This window comes from Sceloporus undulatus, chromosome 3 (assembly GCF_019175285.1).
Source record: "Sceloporus undulatus isolate JIND9_A2432 ecotype Alabama chromosome 3, SceUnd_v1.1, whole genome shotgun sequence".
NCBI lineage: Eukaryota > Metazoa > Chordata > Lepidosauria > Squamata > Phrynosomatidae > Sceloporus > Sceloporus undulatus.
Window position 1 is genome coordinate 162072372 of NC_056524.1, and position 22458 is coordinate 162094829.

Here is a 22458-nt window from a genome sequence, read left to right on the forward strand (position 1 = left end):
TCAGATCATTTTATTGTTAATTTACAACTATTGTTGTCCCCCTTTTGTTGGTTTGTAGTATTATATAAGCCTGCTGCTTCTTGTTTGTGTTTGATAAAGCACAAATTGAGTCATATCATCATCATCATCATCATCATCTCTATTCCAACTTTTTCTCAGAATGGAACTCAAAACAGTTTGCAGTGATTAAAAACCATTGTTAAAAATTCACAAAATACAACAGGTGAAACACAATTAAACAATCAGACAAAAAATAAACCAGGTTAAAACATATAATAATTAAAACACGCAGAGAGAACAATTGGTAATATCCAGCATGTTGTGTAAGATCGGCCTTATGTCCCTGTCCCCTGCAAAGCTAACTGTTCCCAAATTGTAGTCCAATGAAAGAGTTTTACAAAAACATTTCTCTGAAGATGCCATCCACAGGTGCTAGCGAAAAGTCAGGAATAAACTCTTCTAGAACATGGCCACATAGCCTGAAAAACCCACGAAAAACTATAGTTTTACCTCTCTTAGAGGGGGAATCCTAAACAGGGGAATCCTAAACAAGAGGAAACCAAAGCACTAGGACCTAGAAGTTTTCCACCTGCATTGAAATCTCTCAATACCATCAATAACTCACTACATCTCAGACACAATGTAGGCCTATGATTACATCATCATTTTAATCCTGTATGGTTTTTTTTATCATCCTTGCCATATGAAGAAGCCATTGAAACTTCAAAACCTTGCATAATGTTGTGATGATCCCCTGTGGTCCAAGCAGCCAAACAGCAGGCCTGCCTTGGGTCTTAGCCCCAGCAGATCCTTAGCTTCTCCCTGAGTCTCCTGGTCTATGTTCCTGCTCCTTGTGGAGTTGAAGATGACCTCTGGAGATACTTGTATCTCGCTGTCACCACCCAGTGAATTCGTATTGGATTTCCCTTAACATACACTGTGACTTGTTACAGACTTATAGTTCTTCTTTGCTAATCTTCTCAAGCATCAACTGATCTGGGACACGTGGAAAAGAGTGTTGAAGTAGCAGATACTTTTAAGGAAGTATTTATTATAATTAAACAAAACAGAACAAAAAGATAGAAATCATGCAAGATCCTAAGGGCCTTGCAGGTAGAAAATGTGCAATTCTAAAAGTATTCATTTCATGCAAGCAGCCGGAAAAATAATACATAAGGCCTAAACATCCTGATCTGACACATTCTCACCTAACTGATATATTGATGTAATATGCCGGCCTTGATGGATTTGACATATAGTTACAGGTCTTAGCTTAGCATAGACTATCTGCCTGAATTATGCCTTCTTGCTGTAGGCACAACACTACAGTTTTCCTAACCTGTAAAACTAACTCAAGGGAGACATCCCCACCTTGAATTCTAACTGTAGAAACCACTAACTGCAGAAGACTCTTTCTCTGCCTCTTTCTCCAACTGTCACCTGGTCTCAGAGGCTCTTTCTCTTAGAAGCTTCCGGAAGAACTCTTGCTCCTGCTCACTGATTGGTCAAGTGAGCCTTCCATCAGCTGTGATGTCATTACTTATTTGCATCTGCCTCCCTCCCAGCTTACTCTCATTACCTGGCAGAAGTCTTCCAATGACTAGAGACCCAGTCATTACAAATGCATTGTGTAATTTCGAATTAGCCAAATAAAGGTAAGCTTCCTTGTGGATTTTGTCCAACAATCCAAGATATCTTGTTGGTCTTTGTCTGGTATTCTATAAAACCATTCTGGAGTGAAGTTGGGGGTCTTCTCTCAATCTCAAAGTGGATGCCTCCATAAATCATGTCAAAATACTCTGGACTGTTCCCAGAGTATTCTGACCCCATATTTAACCCGGCCTCCCATACCTGCTGCAGCAAAAGGCAGTAGTGATGGGTGACAGCCTTTCTACACAGTCTCTTTGAGTTGGCCACCTCTGTCTCTATGAGCATAAGTTGCTTTTTAGGTCAGAAAGAGTAGCTAAGCCATGTTCTGATCGCAGAGGGATTTGCGAGAAGATAGCAATAAGTAATATGACTTCCTACAATTAATATTACTCAATAATTATGCCCACATTTGGAAAGACCTATTGTATTGTCTCACTGTAGAATAAGGTTATTGCTGTATTTCTGCCTTCTGCTAAGCATGGAGAAGCACATCAACAGAAGATTGCTCACTAGGTAACTACTGACATATAATGATGCATGGATTAACTATGATCTGGATGGTGGACTGGCAACCAGAAGTAATGAAATCACAGATTCTCAAGGTATTAAAGGTGATAAATTTGGTTCTATGATATTGTAAAAGAACAGTTCCATTGATTTCAACAAGAGTACACTGTAATGATGCTCCATATTTTCCTATAACAAGGAAAACTGTTCCAAAGTAAGTTTTATCAGTGTGATATTTAACCAACTTTAGTAATGAAGCTGCTTTATTACTGACACAGTGATGATTTCCATTCTGTTTAATTTAATGTCTGTTTGACTAGTAAACTGCCAAATTAATGAATTTGATCTCCTACAGACAGTTTTATTCAACTAATTTATACGAGTTTATTTGAATTCCCATGCATATGAAAGGCAAACCCATCTATTAGGCTTATTATCTGCTTGGTCACTTGCTTTTCTTTCTTTTTATTAATCAATTCTAATCTATGCAGATGAAATAACTTTCCACAATATGAAATTAATTTAATGACATAACAGACTGATTGTGATCCTCAAATGGCAGGCATGGATGGCTTAGTTACCTTAAAGTTTTTCTAGAAGGTTTCTGTTGCTTCAGCAGATTCCTTTTAGTGTTTTCAACATGATGTTATTGTACATTACTTTCAAACAATAATTAGGATAGCAGAATAAATCAAAAAGTAAGCCTTCTTATGAAGCGCCTGTCCATTTTAGTTTTGCTAAAGTTCTTGTTTCCCTGCCTTGTACATTCATTTTAGCTTATTTTCACATCTGTTAATACAGCAATAGTGATGTCAGCATGACAATCTGTACTTGGCTTTGTGTGAATTTCCCTTTAGGTACACATCTTTGCACAGAGTTTTTGTAATCAGCACTTTTTGTGAGTGTCGCCCCAACATAGGACCATAGCATTAATTTCCATGCAAGCAAAATTATGCCCACAATTTTGCAAGATAGACTCCAATCATACATAGAGAAAGAAATCCTAGAGGTTCAAGCATGATTCAGGAAAGGAAGAGGCACTAGGGACCACATTTCAAACATGCAATAGCGAATAAAGTACACCAAGGAATTCCAGGAAAAAGTCAGCATGTGTTTTATAGAGTATAGCAAGGCCTTTGACTGCATCATGAAAAATTATGAATGGCTCTTAAGGACATGGGAGTGACACACTTTCTAATGAGAAATGTGTAGTTAGGACAAGAAGCTACTGCTGGAATTGAGTAAAAAGAAACAGAATGATTCCCAATTGGCAAAGGGATCAGACAAAGCTGCATTCTGTCACTCTATTTATTCACCTTGTGTGCAGAAAATATCATATGAAGATCATATCTAGATTCAGAAGAAGTAGGAGTGAAGATACGAGGAAGGGACCCGTCTTGAATCCCATTGTGGAGGACAGAGAGACTTGGAGGTGTCTCATTCACAGGGTCTCCAAGAGTCAGGGATGACTTGACAGTTAACAACAACAACGCTACTCTCCCAGCAAAGCATTGTTGTGTTTAATTTCCATTAATGTATTTTTTTTTTTTTGTGGATATGTTGAGTCATGGACCAGATTACAAAATTCTGAAAAATGAGGATTTTAGCTTGCAGGTACATTCTGGCATATTTATGGTCTGAGCACATCTAACTGTGGTAAATCTGTACAATAATTTGAACTTGTGGCAGGCTCCCAAACATCATTTGATTTGACTATAAGCAGAAGTTGGAAAAAGACTTTTAATGATTACAACTTCAAAAATCAGGCTGGAAGATTCTGGGGGTAGTAGACAGAAACAGTTACTTCTCCAACTCTGGCTAGATGTGATGGAAAACAGTTTCTGCTCCACTGTGAAGTATTGGGAATGTATGACAAGACCCCATGGGCACTAAGTTATTTTCTTCACCAAGTTAAATGACTGCATTGGATTTCAGAATGTGCTCTTTCTGATGAAACATTTTATATGCTGTCTTGAAGGCTGCTTTTCTATCTGTCCTTTTACAGGGTATCATTTCCCTGATTATATTTTGAACATAAGACATCTAGTTTTCATTTCAGCAGCTGGCAAGGGTGAAAATATTGCTTTAAAAAAAGAAAGAAAAAAAGAAGACGTTAAATGAGAATGTAAAATGAAAAGTCCTATGATTTGACTGGAGGGTCTAGCTTGTTTCTTTTGTTCAGTTTCCAACAAAACGAGTCTGATCAAGATATGACTCAAATGCCAACTCCACCAGCAGTTGATCTGGATGCCGTTTAGGAGTGACAACTGGACACATTTCACTGGAATCCAAGTTTATTGAGATATGTGATATCAATGGTAGTTTAAGAAGATTCTCAAAGTTGGCCCTGGCATGTAACATAGGTACTGCATATAGGATGGGTCTTGAAAATATTACTGCTAAAAATTATAATTCCCAGAGTCCTTCAGCCAGCATGACAAGTAGCTGGAGACTGCTGGCAGATGAGGTCTAAAGAAGAGCCCCTCTCCCCAAGTTCACATTTAGGCTACCTAGTAGAGAAATTGCTATTGAAGCAAAGTCTGCTCTGGGCTTCTGCAGGTGCACAATGTCTTCTCTGCATTACATTAACTGAACAGCTTGACAGGAGGAAACATTGCAATTAGCTTCTCCTTCACCCATTTCCTTCCCAGGTATTGGTACATGAATCATATAAAATTGTCGGGTAGATTTTCCAAATGAGGTTTCTTCAAAGTGTTTGGATCAATAGGCACTTTATTCTGTCTACAGAATTGTGATGCCTGAGACCAAAAACAAAATGAAGGCTCATCAGTTGACATCTCAGGAGGGTATTCCAAAGGGGTGCAAGTTAATCTTAGCAGAAAGGAGAATTTAGGAAGGGATAACAATGTTTTAGGCATTCCAAAGGGCTGTGGTGGTGTTGTTGTTTTCTGGGTCTGTTTTTGTTTTGTGAAACATGTTCTACCCTGTTCATTTGTTTGTTTTTCACAGCAATAAAAGCTTCATCTTTTTTGCATGCAACAAAACAAGTCGCTCTGATAGCCTTTAGGGCTGAAGAGCAGGGTATAAATACCATAATAAATAATAAAGTGCCATGCTAGCTGTAAAACGGTCACAGTCTTGAGATCTGTCAGTCTGGCTTCTTGACAGTTTAAAAGCAACTACTGATCATCTCAGAAAGCTCTGAAGTCCTAGTCAGGTAATGGTGCTGATTATTTGGAGAAAACACATGACAAAGTGCCAACTTATTGGGAAGCAAACTTATATTTGACTCTTCTAATGCATTCTCGACTATGTTTATAACACTCCCCTGTAGCTACTTTTTAATACTTGTTTTTATTGTTGCCATTCCTGCAAACAGAATGAAATAGCAAGTAGACCAGAGACTCTGGTGAAGCAGAGTGCAATACCTTAAGCAGAAACTTTAATTAGTTTATTGTCCCAAAACTTCAGGTTATGGAACATTAGCTCTTGACGCCCAGAGGTCACTGTCAATATATAAAGCAATCAAAATTAATTTTGATGGAAGTTGCATTGTTCTGTGCTTTCTGATTTCGCTCATTAAAAATTAGGAGGGGTTGAGAAGCTTTATCTCCAAAGGTTTTAGTTTGACATTCATGGAACTTGCATCAGCAAGGGATGCAAGTGAGGACTGCCTGGGTGCAGTAAAAACAATGGTTCCTCCACATTCACTGGGGTTAGGGGCACAGGGCCCACAAGAAAGTGGAAAAACTGCTAATATTAAAATATATATATTATTTTAGCTCAGAGAACATCTCTCTAGGAATCTATAGGTCCTCTAGAGCAACTCTATGGTCAATATCTGCTATAAATTGACCATATAATTGTGCTGAAAGACCTACAAATGCCTAAATAAGTGTACTTTCTAGGAATCTCTAGATCCTCCAGCATGATCTTTGGTGGGTGTTGACTATAGAGTCATGCTGGAGGATCTAGACATTTCAAGAGATAACTTATTAATCAAATTTGTGAATAATCAATATTTCTAATAATAAAATGTGTTTGCAGTTAGTTGCTCTTTTCCCTTTCCTGTCATTGGGAGGGGGGGAGCAAAAATGTTGTTATACACAATGTCCAAGAAATTTTGTTGCCTGAGGCAGCACTGCAAATAACATCCCCCCTGGGAATGGAAAGAATATATGGAAATTATATGAAAAATTGGTTTTAAAAAATAGGTTTCTCATGAGGTGAAAACCCTGATGTGGGGAATCTTAGACAGGAAAGAATCGTATGGTCGGAATGTATTCTGACTGAATAATATGTGTGTCTTTTTCTCTTGGTTCAGAAAACAACACTTTCTGTGCAGAAATCAATTTCCCCTGACAGCATTTTCTAATATGGAAAACTTGTTTTTCTGTGCAGCAAATGCTGTATTCTGACACATCCACAGACAAAAATGACTTCCCCCACTTCCAAAGTATAAGTTTTGAACTGTGAATAGTCTTTAAAAACTCCACAGTTTTTAAATAACTTTTTGGAGTGAAAAAATAGTAAAAAATGTTCTTGGTTGTGAAAGCAAAATTAAAATGTGCTGGTTCTGCTCATATATGTGTTTTCGAACTACTTTGTGCAAATATGATCTGCTGGTGGAAGGCGCATGATGATATGTGCTCATATATGTGCGTTAGAACTATTTTCTGCAGAAATTGATCTGCTGGTGGAAGGCATGATGAGTCTCTCTGTCCACTTTCATAACATCCAGCTTAACTCAGGGACAGAATACAAGCTCAGTCTTATTTATCTTATACATGCAGACTGCTTTTCTTTCTTTTTCCTTTCAACCCAAAGGAACAGCAGAAACATGCAGATTCATCCTTATACACATACTTTGACCCTTAATTCTATCAAGAGTTTCCACTTTCCTGACCAGCCAGAGAATGATGTAAAATGGGAAAGAAAAGCAGAGAAGGCAATGGTTTGAGTTAAACTGATCTAGCTATAATTTGGAAGGGATAAGGAGAAATGAAACCCAGTGCTTCCAATGTGTTTGTGAGGGGCCATCCTTCCTGTATAGAAAGCTCTCTCCCCTCTCTCCCTTTCTACTACATCCTTCCTTCTGTCTACTTGGTTATTCATGATTGTATTTGAAGTAGACGTGTGTGTGCTTTAGATCTCAAAATTTAGTGAGCTGAATTTCACCCAGGCCATCACTTATTAACCTTTATACTAATGCAAAATGATCACATGTGAACTTCAGGGCATAAGGTGCATTATGAATACTTATAACAATGGCAGATGTAAGAAAATATATAAGCTATAAGAAAAAAGAGGGAAGAGAAAGTTTGGGGTAGTTTTGGAATAACTGTTCTAACACAGGGAAGGAAATCATATGGTCTTCTAGGAGATACTAGACTGCAGCATCCAGAATTCCTTACCATTGGCTATGCTAGTTAGGACTTAGAAGAATTAACAGCCCAATAACATGTGTAGGGCTGCACAACTCTGATCCCTGTCCTAAAACCATAGGAAACCTCCTTTACCCAAGCACATGAAACCTCTAGGCCCACCAAATTGAGTGACTTTATGTCTGAATTGGCCACTTCTGCAAACAAAGCAGTGTGCGTGTGCATGTGTGTGTGTTGTAAGTAAGTTGTCTAATGGCATGCCAACAATTTGTCTCATTTCCCTCCAGGCTTAGCAGAGTTCATTGACAAAATGTGGCCCAAGATGTTGCTCTCTCATCTTTTAAACAGCATCTTGAATGGGAAGAAGTGAGGATGTTTTCTGTACACAGTCATGTTTGCAATCTTGTTTTCTAATTTTAATAGGGATTTTATTATGCCTTTAAAAATTCATGGTAGGCAATTATAAAATGCAAATAGAGGCCAGATTAGCTGTGGATCCACCATGTGTCAAGCTGGGTGCATATGCGGTAAAGTTCAGTCTTGTTTGCACACTCTGTTTATTTGTTATATGCCGACTACCCCAATCTGCAAACACAAAATGCATAACTTTTTTGCTTTGTGACCTTTTTTAATTGTTTGGTTTTTTTACATGTAAATTGGTTCTGTGTCAGCCAAATACTACCTTAATTAGAAAACGGAAGATGCAGCCGGGCTCCTAATGTTTCCATTAGCTAGTTTAAATAGTCTGCAAATTTGGAACGAAGCCAGATAGTTTATTCAGAGAATAGTTTTAATTGGATTATTGGTACATATATTAATTGATATATCACTAATCCACTGCTGAAATGTAGGAGGAACTGAAAGGCTTCCAACTGATCTCAGAAGTTTTTAATTGAAATATACCTTCAAGAAGAAGGAGCTGCAGCAAAAGGTTCATAGCTATTGCCCCAGGGTAGGTAATGTGTTTAATTTTACAAACAATACTTGACATGTATTATATTAGTGGACATCCACTAACCTGGCATTTCTTTCCTTCTTCCCCCAGCCAAACCTTCTGCAGTATCCCAAAACATGCTCTGAAAAGCTTACCAGATCTCTAAAACAGATTTTGATGGTGCTAATGTTGTTCTTGTGTTTGCCCAAGCTCTATCTACTGCTGGCACTTCTCTGCTACTTGTGAGGTAGTCTGATATTTCAATGGACCCTCAGCCTAGAAATACACCATTGTAGTTCAGGTGTTCCTGAAACCACACTATCAGTCATAAGAATGCAACTGGAAGAAATAGGTCAGTGTGTTCTTCAGACCTGTAGTATAGCTTGAGTTTATTGACTTTAGAGAGCTGGGATCCACTACCAGCAAGGGTATGTCAGTGCTGTAGTGTCATCAATCAGACATCGAAACTTTGACAGTTGTCTCAGAAAAAAGTAGACCTTGTGATGCAGTTGTTAAATGCCTGTACTGCAGCCATTCACTAACAAAGCACAAATTTGTGAGGTCAGTACCAGCCAGGGGCTCAGGCTTGGCTCAAGCTTGCATCATTCCAACGTTGCTAAAATGAGTGCCCAGCTTGTTGGGGGCAATTAGCTTACACATAGTAAACCACTTGTTGTTGTTAACTGCCCTTGACCCATGGCGACCCTGCTGATGAGACATCTCCAAGACCCTCTGTCTCCCACTGCTCTGCCCAACTCCTGCAAACTCATACTTGTGATCTCTTTAATAGAGTCCATCAATCTTGCATGCAGCCTTCCTCTCTTTCTACTTCCCTCCAATTTCCCCAGCATTACTGTTTTTTCAAACGATTCATGCCTTCTCATGATGTATCCAAAGTACAACAACTTGAGTTTTGTCACCTTGGCTACTAGGGAGATTTCTGGCTTGATCTACTCCATGACCCATTTGTTGGTCTTTTGGCTGTCCATGGAATCCTTAGCATTCTTCTCCAGTACCACATTTTCAATGAGTTGATTTTCCTCCCATCCTCCTTCTTAACTTCCAGCTCTCACATCCATACATGACAACAGAGAATACAATGGCTTGTAGGATTCTACCTTTTGTGCTTAGTTGTATATCCTTTCATTTTAGGATCTTCTCTAGTTCTTTCATAGCTGTTCTTCCCATTTTTAATCTTCTTCTGATTTCCTGGTCGCAGTCTCCATTTCTATTTTATTTTATCTCTTTTAATTGATTGTACGTATAGCGCTGTGTAAATTTACAGTGCTATATACATAAAGCTTAATAACAGTAATAATATCAATGTTTGATCCCAGGCATGAGAATTCTTTTACTATTTGTATTTCTTCATTGTCTAATACAAATTTGTGTAGGTACTCTGTGGTCATTATTTTTGTTTTCTTTATGTGCAACAACAGGACTGTCTTTGCACTTTCTTCCTTCATCTTTCTTAGTAGTTGTTCCAGTTGTTCTTTAAGGTTTTCTGCTATTATTATGGTGTCATCTGCATATCTCAGATTGTTGATATTCCTCCCTCCTATTTTCACTCCTCCTTCTTCTGTGTCCAAGCTTGCTTTTCTTACAATATGTTCTGCATATAAGTTGAACAAGTAGGGTGATAGGATACAGCCTTGTTTGACTCCTTTACCAATTGGGAATCATCCTGTTTCTCCATGTTCTGTTCTGACAGTAACCTCTTGTCCTGAGTACAGATTCCTTATCAGAACTATAAGACATCACTTAGGGAGTGCTTAAGTGCACTGATAAGTGGTATAGAAATGCACTTGCTATTGCTATTAAAAGCTTTACCATTATGCAACACCCAGACTGAATAATCTGTTTCCATAAAAATTCATTATTGTATTAATATAGGCTCTTGGGGAGATCTACTTAATGGAAATAGAACAAGAAAGCATCCCCACAAATCCTATAATTTCCTGCTTCTGATTATTAATTTACCTGTAGCCTCATGTTTTGTTTTGTTTTTGTTTTTAAGGAAAGGTTTAAAACAAGGTCCAATTCTGCAGTCTAAACAGGGGTGAATCATCTAACCCAACTGGGGGTTGGAGATTGAGATATCTGTGTGATGGACTCAAAATCCAGGCTCATAGAGGTTTCATTTCTTCTATGTCCACAGTGGCTCCTTACTCAGAGTTGATAACAAGTGTATTGAAGTTAGGATCAAACTTTTCATGAGGAAAGTATTTAAGTATTAAGTTCAATGAACAAATTTCAGAAAGTGTGGAATTTCCCCGCTTCCAGTCCCTCTTATTTCAAGAAAGAAGCTCTAGTCTGGATAATGTAACTCTATTTGGGGGAGGTGGGAAGGAGAGGGATGAAATAAAACCAAACACCGGGCCTTCTAAACCTGGAAGACATCTCATGCAGACTGAGGGTTTTCTTCTGCTCCCTTTGACCTTCTTTGGTGCCCTATGCAAAATGAGAACAGCAATACTGTGGAGACCATGGTCCTTGCAATGCCCTGGGTGTGGCACTAGGTTGAGGGAAAATCAAATTTTGTTTTAAGATCAAAATATATAATTTGATTGTAACTGCAGGCTGGAAAAAATAGAGTTGCTAAGAATGGGTATGGAGCATGGCGATTCTTGCCAGGTTTTTCAAACATCAATGTAGAATCATAGAGTTGGAAGAGACTGCAAAGGCCATCCAGTCCAATCACCTTACTGTGCAGGAAATCTCAATAAAAGCATACTTGAAGGATTGCCATCCAGCCTCTGTTTAAAGACCTCTAAGGAAGGGGACTCCATTACACTCCGAGGGAGTTTGTTCCACTGTCGAACAGCCCTTACTGTCAGGAAGTTTCTCCTAATGTTGGTGGAATCTCTTTTCCTGTAACTGGCATCCATTGCTCCAGGTCCTAGTCTCTGGAGCAGCAGAAACCAAGTCAGCTCCCTCCTCAATATGATATCCCTTCAAGTATTTAAACAGGGATATCATATCACCTCTTAACCTTATCTTCCAATATGGGACAGCCCTCTCTTGCCAGGTCAGGTCATGACTGGCTGATACACATCAGATCGGCATAGTTAAAGTATAATTAAGGCCTACCTCAGGTCTCACAAGACCTCTAGTTTCCATGAAGATTAGAGATCTACCAGGAGCACTCATGAGAAGCCCTCCTCCTCATGAGACTTTAAATAAATCTTCCTCTTGTGCCACTTGCCACAGCACCACAGTTACTTAGTCGGGTAGAATTGAGAGCAAGAAGAATGAGTACAAGCCATGCATACAACAGAAAAACTCTTACATCATTTGATATGCAATTTGAGGTTATGTTGTCATATGCTAAATGCTTGGATGCCATTCTGTTGTGAACACTGCTGGCCCTGGTCTTCTTTTTCGTTCCTTTTCTCACTGAATTTAAAAAAAAAATGGGATTTAGGACTTCTGTATCCCAAAGACAAAAGCTTATGTAATGTAGTCAGGTCCTAGGCTCCTTTTTGGAGTGGCAGCCCTAGTTGTTTGTACCAACGTCCTCCTTGTCATCAGCACCATAAATAGACAGTGACAACGTACTGAAAGGCGGGATTCAAGCCACCTGCTATTTCTCTAGGAGGTGATGAAAAATGCTTCACCTTACCAGATGGCTTGCATACAGACACTATGATAATAGCATTGAATGAAAAAAAAGAACAGAAAAGCAAGGGGAAATCACCTTATGGTCCTTTTTTATATTATATCATATTAAAGTTTGAATGTGTGAATCTAGGCTAAATAGGGCTTCTTTCTTGATTTTTGGCCTAAAGAGTGATGTTTAAGAGATCAGGGTTTATTTCTTTATTCATTCAAAATGGGATGGGAAATCAAAACTGCATCAATCAAAATTTTTAGGAAACTTGAAACTATTTCAAGCACAGACAGATTTGTTTTCCTTTGCTAGGTCATTATTAGGTCAGATCAAAAGCAAAGGAATTTGCAACTGTCATAACAACAGCCAGCAGCTTGTCAGCAGGCTTGTTTCTGATGTTTGTGGGGGGAAGAATTCTCTTGAATGTGTTATAAATAAAAGAGCAGTCAAGAGAACTTTTGACAAGGTAAAGGAAGTCTTCATGTGTACCTCATTCTCATCAAGGTAGCATCTGAATTCTGAACTTAGAAAAAGGTAGCAAAGAGAGATAGGTCAGATGGAGTGAAGAGAGTTGATGGATTTGAATTGGTTTTCAATCCATATTTGAGAAATTCTTCTCAATATTTTTATAGCTCATATTTCTTCATATCGGGGATAGATTTTGTTAAAAAACTGAATATAGTAGAAACCAAACCTGATGGTCATCCTTCCAGGCAGAACATTTGTGGTGTCTGCATAGAGGAAAAGACATTCACACCCTATTCCCCTATTGAAGATTTTCATACCAGTGCTTACTGTGGGGTAAGCGCTGGTAAAACTCTGGTAAAACATCAGGGAAGCACACGTGTATGAAAGCCTGACATACTTCTTAAACAGCAGGAAATCTTCCCCTCGCCTATAGTGTCCTTGAATTGTTCGCAGAGCAGAGATTTCCTGTGAACAGAAACTTTGCATTCATAGGATATTGCTGCTCCATCAATGATTCAAGGACGCTAGAGGTGAGGGCATGATTCCCTGCTGTTTGAGAAGACGGTCATGCACCCCATGGTAAGCGCTGGTATGAAAGTCTTCAATGACCTGTTTAGATTATTAAAAAGGTAATGGTTTCCCCTTTGACATGATTGTCAAGTCGTGTCTGACTGTTGGTAGTGGTGCTCACTTCCATTACTTAGCCGATGGGGCCAGCCTTGTCTAAGTTGACTCCATGGTCATGTGGCCAGCATGACTGCATGGAATGCTGGTACCTTCTCACCAAAGTGATACTTATTTATCTACTAACACTTTTACATGCTTTCAAACTGCTACGTTGGAAGAAGCCCTGTCTCAGCACTTAGTCCCAGTAGATCCTTTATTTCCCCCCGAATCTCCTGGTATCAGTTCACACTCCCTGCGAAGTTAAATGAGACTCTTGGAGAACATGGAATCATGCTGCTACCACCCAGTGAATTTATAATAACCTTTCCTTAACACACATTGGGACTTGTTAAGGATTTATAGTTCCTTTTCCTTTCTAAACTAAGCAAGCAATAACTGAACTAAGGCACATGTAAAGAAGTCTAGGAATAGTAGATAGTTTTAAATAAAATAATTATTCTATTAACAAAAATAATATAAATCATACAAGGTCTTTTGACCTTGCAGGTACAACACCTATAGTGATCAGGTATTCATTTCAAGCAAGGCAACAAAATAAAATTAATAAGGCCTAACCATTCTAACTGACACATTCCTAAGTACTGATGCAGAGATGGAATCTTCTGGTCTAGACGGGGTTGAGATGTAGTTACTGCCCTTGGCTTAGCACAAACTACCTTCCTGATGTATGCTTTCTTGACACAGGCTCAAGACTGCAGTTTTTCCCCACTGGCAAGACCCACATCAAGGGAGATACTCTCACTCCAGACCCCACTGCAGAAACTCCTCCAACTAATCTGTTGGAAGCTTCCAGGAGAAACTCTCTTTCCTGCTCACTGATTGGCCAAATGGGCCTTCCGTCAGCTGTGATGTAATTACTCATTTGCATGTACCTCCCTCCCAGCTTCACTCTTTATTGCCTGACAGAAGTCTTCCAATGACTGGAGGCCCAGACATTACATCATAACACTCATGATGCCAGTACATAGCTGATTTGAATGAGATACTACAGACTGAGAGAGGAGGAACTCAGCACAGGCCTTTCATTTTGAATAGCCATCCTATATTCTTTTTAATCTTAACTTACACATCAATTCTTACCATGAGATAACAAACATAACTACACATAGTTATGCACCTCCCCACCAAACAAATTAATGAAATAAAAGGAATATTATTCTGCTACAAATTCAAGGATCCTTTGAACTGAATATAAGCCTACTGACTATACGGTTAGGTTGGAAGCCTTAAAATGTACTGAATTAGGAAGGGATGAATACAGTTAAAGAGCTCTTAATGGGCCCAACACATCTGGAGGGTGTCATGTTAGGAGACTATAGTTCTACATTGAACATCAGTTTTCCCTGTGACCACTCATTACTGAGCCCTGTTCCCAAAACAGATTCCACAACTTTAAGAGTTCCCTTAAAGTTTGGAGTACACCCCAAAGTGGATCACTGCCCCAGTGACTTGGAAACCCATAGCCTCCCCAGCCTTTTTTTTTTTTTTTTTTTTTTTTTTCTTTTTTCCACTTAGGACTTCCTTATGTTTTTCTGGAATAGTTTTAGCCAGCAATTCATGTGTAAATTTGAATTGCTTTGACCCTTCATTTTTAGGACTACACTTTCCAGTTGGAGAAGGGAGATGTGTAATACATAGGGTTCCCAAGTTCTGGGCAGTTGAAGTGGAATTGTTGTGCTATTCAGTGTGAAAGGAGCCTATGCATCATGATTATGTAGCCAAAACAGCACCATAATCATGATGCATAGGCTCCTTTCACACTGAACAATTATAGCACAACGATTCCACTTCAACTGCCACAGTTCCTTCCTAGGCAATCCCAGGATTTGCAGGATGGGCATTTAGCATTCTCAACAAGAAAGTTCCTCTAGTTGTGTCATCAAACTACAACTGCCAGGATTCTATAGGATACAGGTATGGAAATTCATATGGAATCATAATGTCACATAGTGTGTAACGTGAAAGGATCCAAGGAGTTCTCATGACACATCCAACTTCTAGGTATTGAGGGGAACACTCAGGGAATTGGTAGTTTATCATGGCTTGTTTCTAAGTATTCCAGAGAGATCAATCTGTTCAGTGTTGTTCAGTGATAATGCTGGACTAAGCAGTTCTTTAGTTTGAGAAAGCCAGGCAATTCAGTTCATCTGTTCTTATTGGAAGTGAAATCTAAAGACTGACTATAAATAGAGCTAGCTTGGATGAAAAGAAAAGCTTTCTAAAATGCCTCTGATAATGACCTTGATGGGATTAAATTAGTTTTGATGGATGTAGACGGCATTCTTCTGCAAAGACTGTATTCTGAAAAATGGCACATCGTGTTACAGAGTTGAAGGCTACAAGACGGTCTGCGCAGGTACAGACAGAACAGAAGGACAGAGGTTCACTGGAGAAAACAGAGACAGAGCAGAATGGAGTGTTCTGTATGAAATGAATAAACAAACATACCTTGAAAGTACTGATTATACATAACTAGTTGTTTTGTGCAGAGTTCCAACAAAAATAGGTCAGCAGATTGTCTCTTTTTGTGCTAGCAAGATTTCTATGCATGGTTACTAATTTTTCAGTTGGACTCTGAAGCTGTCACTTTAACTGCACCATTTTGCAGACTTTAACAGATATAATAGGTTTGTATCCATGCTGCGAAAAGCTTTGCTCACTGATTTGTACTTATTAGACTGCAGCTAAAGCATAAAAAACCCAGTATCAGCCTATTTTGTTCCTGATCAGTTGACAACCTTAGGCTTTCCAGTGAACGAGATTAAACCAGGCTTGTTATCCATTTTTTAAGTTGTCTGAGGCCTTCACCTTTAACAGTAATGTGAAATATTTACATTTAGCAGGTGTAGTACAAATTTCCATGACAAGAGGTTTATTTAGTGCACATTTACTTGTCAGACTGATGCTAAAATCTCAGGAACCTTGCAACCTGGAATCCGTTCTTATGGGATACACTTCACATGTCATCGGTTACTTGTAATTAATTCCTTTTGTCAGTAACAAATTATGACTTTATTATATTATGATTGCAAGACAATGAAAATGATGGCAATCTTTTTTTATGTAATTGAAATGTGTTAGTTACTTTTCAAGTTATTAAGGTTTGACTTCACTAAATAGTGGAGGACTATCAGAAGGCTTCATTGCTGCCTCATGCTGCTGTGTTACTGTCTGTAGTAGGTATTGAGAAACTGATGAAATGAAATGAGATATCAATATTTGTTTTTGCTGTTAACTGCCCTCAAGTCGATCTTGACCCACTGCGACCCCATGGATGAGACATCCACAAGACTCACTGCTCTATTTAGTTCCTGTAAACTCATACCCATGGCCTCCTTAATAGAGTCTATCCATCTACCATGATGCCTTCCTCTCTTTCTACTTCCCTCCACCTTTCCTAGCATTATTGTTTTCCCCATGAGTCCTGCCTTCTCATGATGTGTCCAAAATACAAAAGCTGCGATTTCGTTATCTTGGCTACCATGGAGATTTCTGGCTTGATCTGCTCTAGGACCCATTTGTTTGTCTTTGTGCCTAACCATGGTATCCTCAGCACTCTTCTCCAGCACCACATCTTGAACGGATTGATATTTTTCCTATCTTCTTAACTGTCCACCTCTCACATTTAGGACCATGGTAGCAGCCCAGATTGGGACCAGGCACATGTGTTTTCCATGGTCCCAACATGAAAAGCACTGATGCAACCTCTTACCACTCTATTTGGCCCATCTGTTTCAGACCCCTGGCTAGGTATCCTGAAGTACTTTAAATGTTTTGGAATACACTTCTTAACTCTTCTTGCTAGATAAAGGCTTAACGTTTTCCTTCATCTGCATGCAGATATTTATGTTACACTGAAAAGTTGTTAAATTGCAATTATTATTATCAACATCAGGAACAGTGATGTGTCAACTGTTGACTTCATTTCAGTGTGGCCTTGGAGCATATTACCTATTGGGAGTAGTGATGGTTGGTGCAACTTGTGGAACATTTTTCTAAGCAGAAGCTTAAAAATTTCTACCATTCAGGATTTTCTGAAAACAAAATTATGGATGCATACCATTTCTTTTTCAGAAGCAAAGGTGGGGAAAGAACCTGCAGAATCTGTACTGCTTTGCAAATTCACATAGATCTTGTTCGATAGCAAATGAGTAATAGATGCTATCATCTTGTGCTTAGTAGCACTAGTCGGATGAACTGTCACATGAAAACAATGTCAGGATACTTCAGGAATCCAGGAAAAAAACATTGGAAATAAAATGTCCAAGGTAAAGTATGTTTTGTTAAAGTAACCTTGGTATCAAGTAGCACTTAAAAGTGAGGTTTATTGTAATATTTTATGACTGCTTGATCTAATCAGGCTTAGCTTCCATGAAAAGAGATGCTGAGTCTAAAGTAAAGCCTGGACTGGAACACCAGATCCTGGTATGTTTGTACTCCTGAAAACTAAGCCTGTTACAACGGAGCCACATATCACACACCTGAAGTAGACTGTTTTATTAAAAGATGTAATGATGGCATTTGCCACTCAACTCAGGCATCCCTCTGAGCTTAGATGAAGTTCTTACAGTAGGGATGCGATGGATTTTCCCAGCAACAATATAGTATTGTGAGCTGTTCCTGTTGTAATGTAAAGTATTCAATTGAATTTTAGTATTTTATTGATTGTATCTATGTACTGTAATGTATTTTTATTGATGTAATCCCGCCTTGATCCGCAGGGAGAGGTGGGAAATATAGATAGATAGATAGATAGATAGATAGATAGATAGATAGATGTGTGGATGTGGTCATTTCAGCAAGTGAAGCTTTCTAGGCAAGATTTACTAGCTGAAATTCTCTTTTCCTACACAACTACTCAAGTTACAACTTACAAGGGCACTGTTATCTCTTTCAAGTGCACAGTATAAAGAGTCATTTTGAAAGGGACTGGATGCAAGTTCTCCTTTAGTCAAGGTATGATTTTCTCCTTGCATTGTCATTTTTTTCAATGTGAAAGTTATCTAAGGAACAGCAGACCAGCCTATGACATACAGTAGACCTCATGTCTTTAAAGAAAATCAGAGATCCAAAATAACAATCTTAATTCATGCTAGAGTTATAAGTATCATGCCAACTGATAATACTGTTGGCTTGGGCAATCTACATTTATTCCCAAGCTAGTTTTGCTTCACCAGCATAAAGCAGCTATTTGTCCAGATGAACTCATCTGCGTAGCCAGCTTTATTGCTGTATTACTAGTTCACCAGCTTTCTTTACTTGACTGCCTTAATTGCCAGCAGCTGGAAGGCAGCTTGCTGGCATATTGTTGTTCATAAACTCAGCACTGTTGCAAAAGAACAGGGACATTTGGTTTTAAAGGTCCAAAAAGTCAGAGGGCTATATCTGCCTGTAGACAAGGCTGATATCAAGGTCTCAGGTTGCTTTTCATTTTTCTGGTTTTCTTCTGCTAACAAGCATTAAACAGGTGCACCATTTCCTGCCATGAAGACAGCTTGTAAATCTTTATTTGCTGTACTTGGCCTACATTCTATTGTTACTCCTGACCAAAGGCGATCCATTGATAAATGGAATTTGCCTATGTCTTGATGCACCATGCAACAATGGATTCAATGAGTTTATTCTACTCAGGAATAAATAGAATCCCAGCCTTTCTCTGCCAAATGTTGCAGGGTTTTTATGTGGTCTTATTTTGTATTAAACGGGCAAACCGGTTAAGACTGAAAAGGTTGTTTGCTACCTGAACATCATCACCACCTTGCCCTTTACTGTTCTGGCAATGGGCCCAGAAGCAAACTTTCCTGGGCAATTGGCAACCTTATGTGTCTCTGATGAGAAGCTATCAAGCAGCATTCGTGTTAGGGTCATAAAAGCAATGGGGGAGAGAGTCGTTCCCAACCTTGCTATTTGTTCTAGAAATACAGGACGTTTGCCAACTCTTAAATTCTGCTTCTGTGACATTAACAACAGTCTGGCATGCAGAAGTTGGCAAGGGAAACCTTTCCCGGTGTGCAGATAACATGACAGGAGAATAAAACCTCACCTGTTTAATTCTCTCCATATAGGGAGTGATACATATTCTTCCCTAAAAAAATCAAATAATCACCTGCATATTTATCAAGATGCATATTTTTGCACAAGGGTTGAACATGATCCCCCCCCCCCCCCCCCCCCCGGAACTCATCATGATGTTTTGTATATATATTTTTCTGATTAGGATTTGCATTTTGGTTCAGACTTTCTCATAATAAAATTGCATTTTAATGCACTTTTGTCTGGATAACTGCCTAACAAAATTCAGGAAAGAATGAGAATTATAGAATAAACATGCTTTAGTTTGCATGATGATTTAGGCAAATTCCCCTGAAATGTGAACTGCTTAAAGTTCTATCCCATTCCCAGACCAAGGCTTTCAAACAAACAAAAAAGGACAACTCTCTGTCCCATCAAGAAAGCAGGTTAAAAAGAAAAGAAAGAAAGAAAATATTACCGTTCCCTAACTATAGTTGCTGGAAACTCCAGTTAGTGAAGGAATGGACTGTATAAAGACAACATTCAAAATATTGAGCAAAGGGAAAATGTTATACTCTATATGTTACACACACACCATATGATTTCACACTCTAAGACATCGCTGAGGATAGTAAAAGCCAAAGTGTTTGATGCTTTTTAAATACACCTATTTCCAATTGTTGTATTAGATTTTATTAACTCAATTTTTGATTTTCTGGTATCCTTCTGGGGTCCAGGTTCTGTCTGAAAACACTGCTGTCGGTTGCTTTTTCGTAGATATATGATTTAAAGGGTTGAAATCCACTTTCTCTGCAGCTTGCCCACAAGCAGTAACTGCTGTTTAATTTCAGAGTCTACAATTATTGATCAACAAAATACTTGCCAAGGTCATCGTTCTGGACATAACATTGTAGTCAGTGATAAGAATGATCTCTTTCCAGTGACAGCTGTGATGCTAGAGATACAGCTTTACGTGAAGCCTCAATTCATTTATGGAAGCTGGATCCGGCCTCATATACCATATACTTCCAGTTAAATAAGTTATCTAGGAAGGGAATTTTGCAGTGTTCCTGCGTGAGGGAAGATACAAGGCTCTCTTTCCCTGCTGAGTGCTGTATTTGTGGATTCTGCCTGTCCTGTACTGATTTAAAACCCAAGGTGATGGTTCATTATTCTAGAAAAACATAATTGTTCTACAATACATTATCAGCTGATCAAAAACATTCCAGACGTTTCTGTCTGTGAAATGACAGACACTACAAAGTGCAATTCCTTTTCCTTCATGTACAACTATAGCAGAAAAGATATCAAAGATGGCAGTAATGGTCTCATGTTACATTTGGTTGTGCAAACCATACCTTTTGCCTCACCTCTCATTATCCATTTTCCCTGCTATGGTGGTGTAAACTACTTCTGGGTATCTTGTAGAAAGAGGTAGATTGTTAATACAGTGCGCCCACATCATACGTGGGCACGCTTTATGCAGCTTTCAGCATATGCTGAAAGCTGCATGGGGAGAATGGGTGGCGCATCCCATAAGGAACAATGGGGTGCATGCCCATGGCACGCACGTGCTGCTGCAACACAACGCCACCACATGCATAAGCCCCATTCATTTAAACGGGGCTCGAGCATAGGTGGAATTTGCTTTACGTAGGGGAGTCCAGAATGGATTCACCGCATAAAGAAAGGGCACACTGTAGGTTTTCAAAGTCTTAAAAGTTGATCCATGCTGATTTTGGTGCCATTTGAAAGAGGTCAATAAAGATTTCTCTCCCTTTTTAAATTTGATGTTTTTTTCTTTTTGTGGTGGGAGGTGAGTGGGAAACAAGCTTTCTAAAAAGACGATTATGTAGCTTCAATTAAATTCGATTCAGTTCAGATCCAGCCTGGTGTAGTGGTTTGAGAATTGGAGTATGACTCTGGAGATCAGGGTTCCATGGAAACCCACTGGGTGACCTTGGGAAAGTTACACATTCTCAGCCTCAGAAGATGGCGATGGCAAACCCCTTAAAGAAATTAGCCAAGAAAACCCTCTGATAGGTTTACGTGAAGGTTGTCTTAAATAAGAAATCACTTGAAGGCACAGAACAACAACAACAACAACAACCATTTAACTGTGTGTAATTTCACATCTTTAACTAAAGATTAAACACATGTACAACCCATAGTCACTTCATCATTGATTTTTTTTAAGAAAAAGGCACAAAAACTGCCAAGTATTTTATTTCCCCCCAAAAGAACAGAGATGTGAGATCATAAAATCTAAGAATTGAGAATAAAAAGGCAGATGAAGATCCTACAGCTTGAAGAGATATTTTTCCCACTCAATCCACAACTTGAATATATATATATATATATATATATATATCCAAAACAAAACCTCAATTTTGCCATTTTATATAAGGAACACCATTCTGCTATGTGATTGTATTTAACAGAACTTGAGCACCCATGGATTTTGGTATCCACAGGGCTCCTGGAACCAAACCCCAGCAGATACACAGGGACCATTGGACAAGCAACTATCTTAGCAAATGGTCTCCAATCTTTACTACACATATCATTTAAGAAAAGCTCATATTTAATAGAGACAACCAAGAAAATCTATGGTATGAAACCTTGTGCAGTAAATCAGTCATCTCTATTGAGCCATTGTTGCTATGTTCAGCATGGTACATTATCACAATGATTCTCTCCTTCATTCCTGCTATGCTTCACTTTTGCCTCACTCTGTCTCTTCTTCCTAATATCCCTAGCTTGATGGGCTTTTACTCTCAGAGATGAGACTAATATTAGTTCAGCTGACAGAATTGTTGTGTGTATATCGCTAACATAATATTCATGAAGTGTCATAAATAGTTGAACTCTATCAGTGCTTGGTATTAGTAGTGATGAGTGTTGTACTGACAGTTCAGCTGAGTAGATAATTCTTTTAGGTTGACACTGGCCCTGTTTGATAACATCAATTTTTATTTATCAACCAGTGAATACTAGTAAAGACTCCAGCCTACTCTTTTCTTAGGTGCTCTTACGGGTCTTAGAACAGGCCTGAGAGAATACAGTCCAACTCCAGGCTTATATAGGCTCCATCTCCATAAAGCCCATCCTACCAGGGGTGTCCTAAGTTATGTAAAAATCACAGAATTGTTTGAAGTTACAATATTAGAAGTATTTTACACTGAGAGTGTACCCATACTGCACAATTAAAGCAGTCCGAAGCCACTTTAATTTCTATAAGTCTA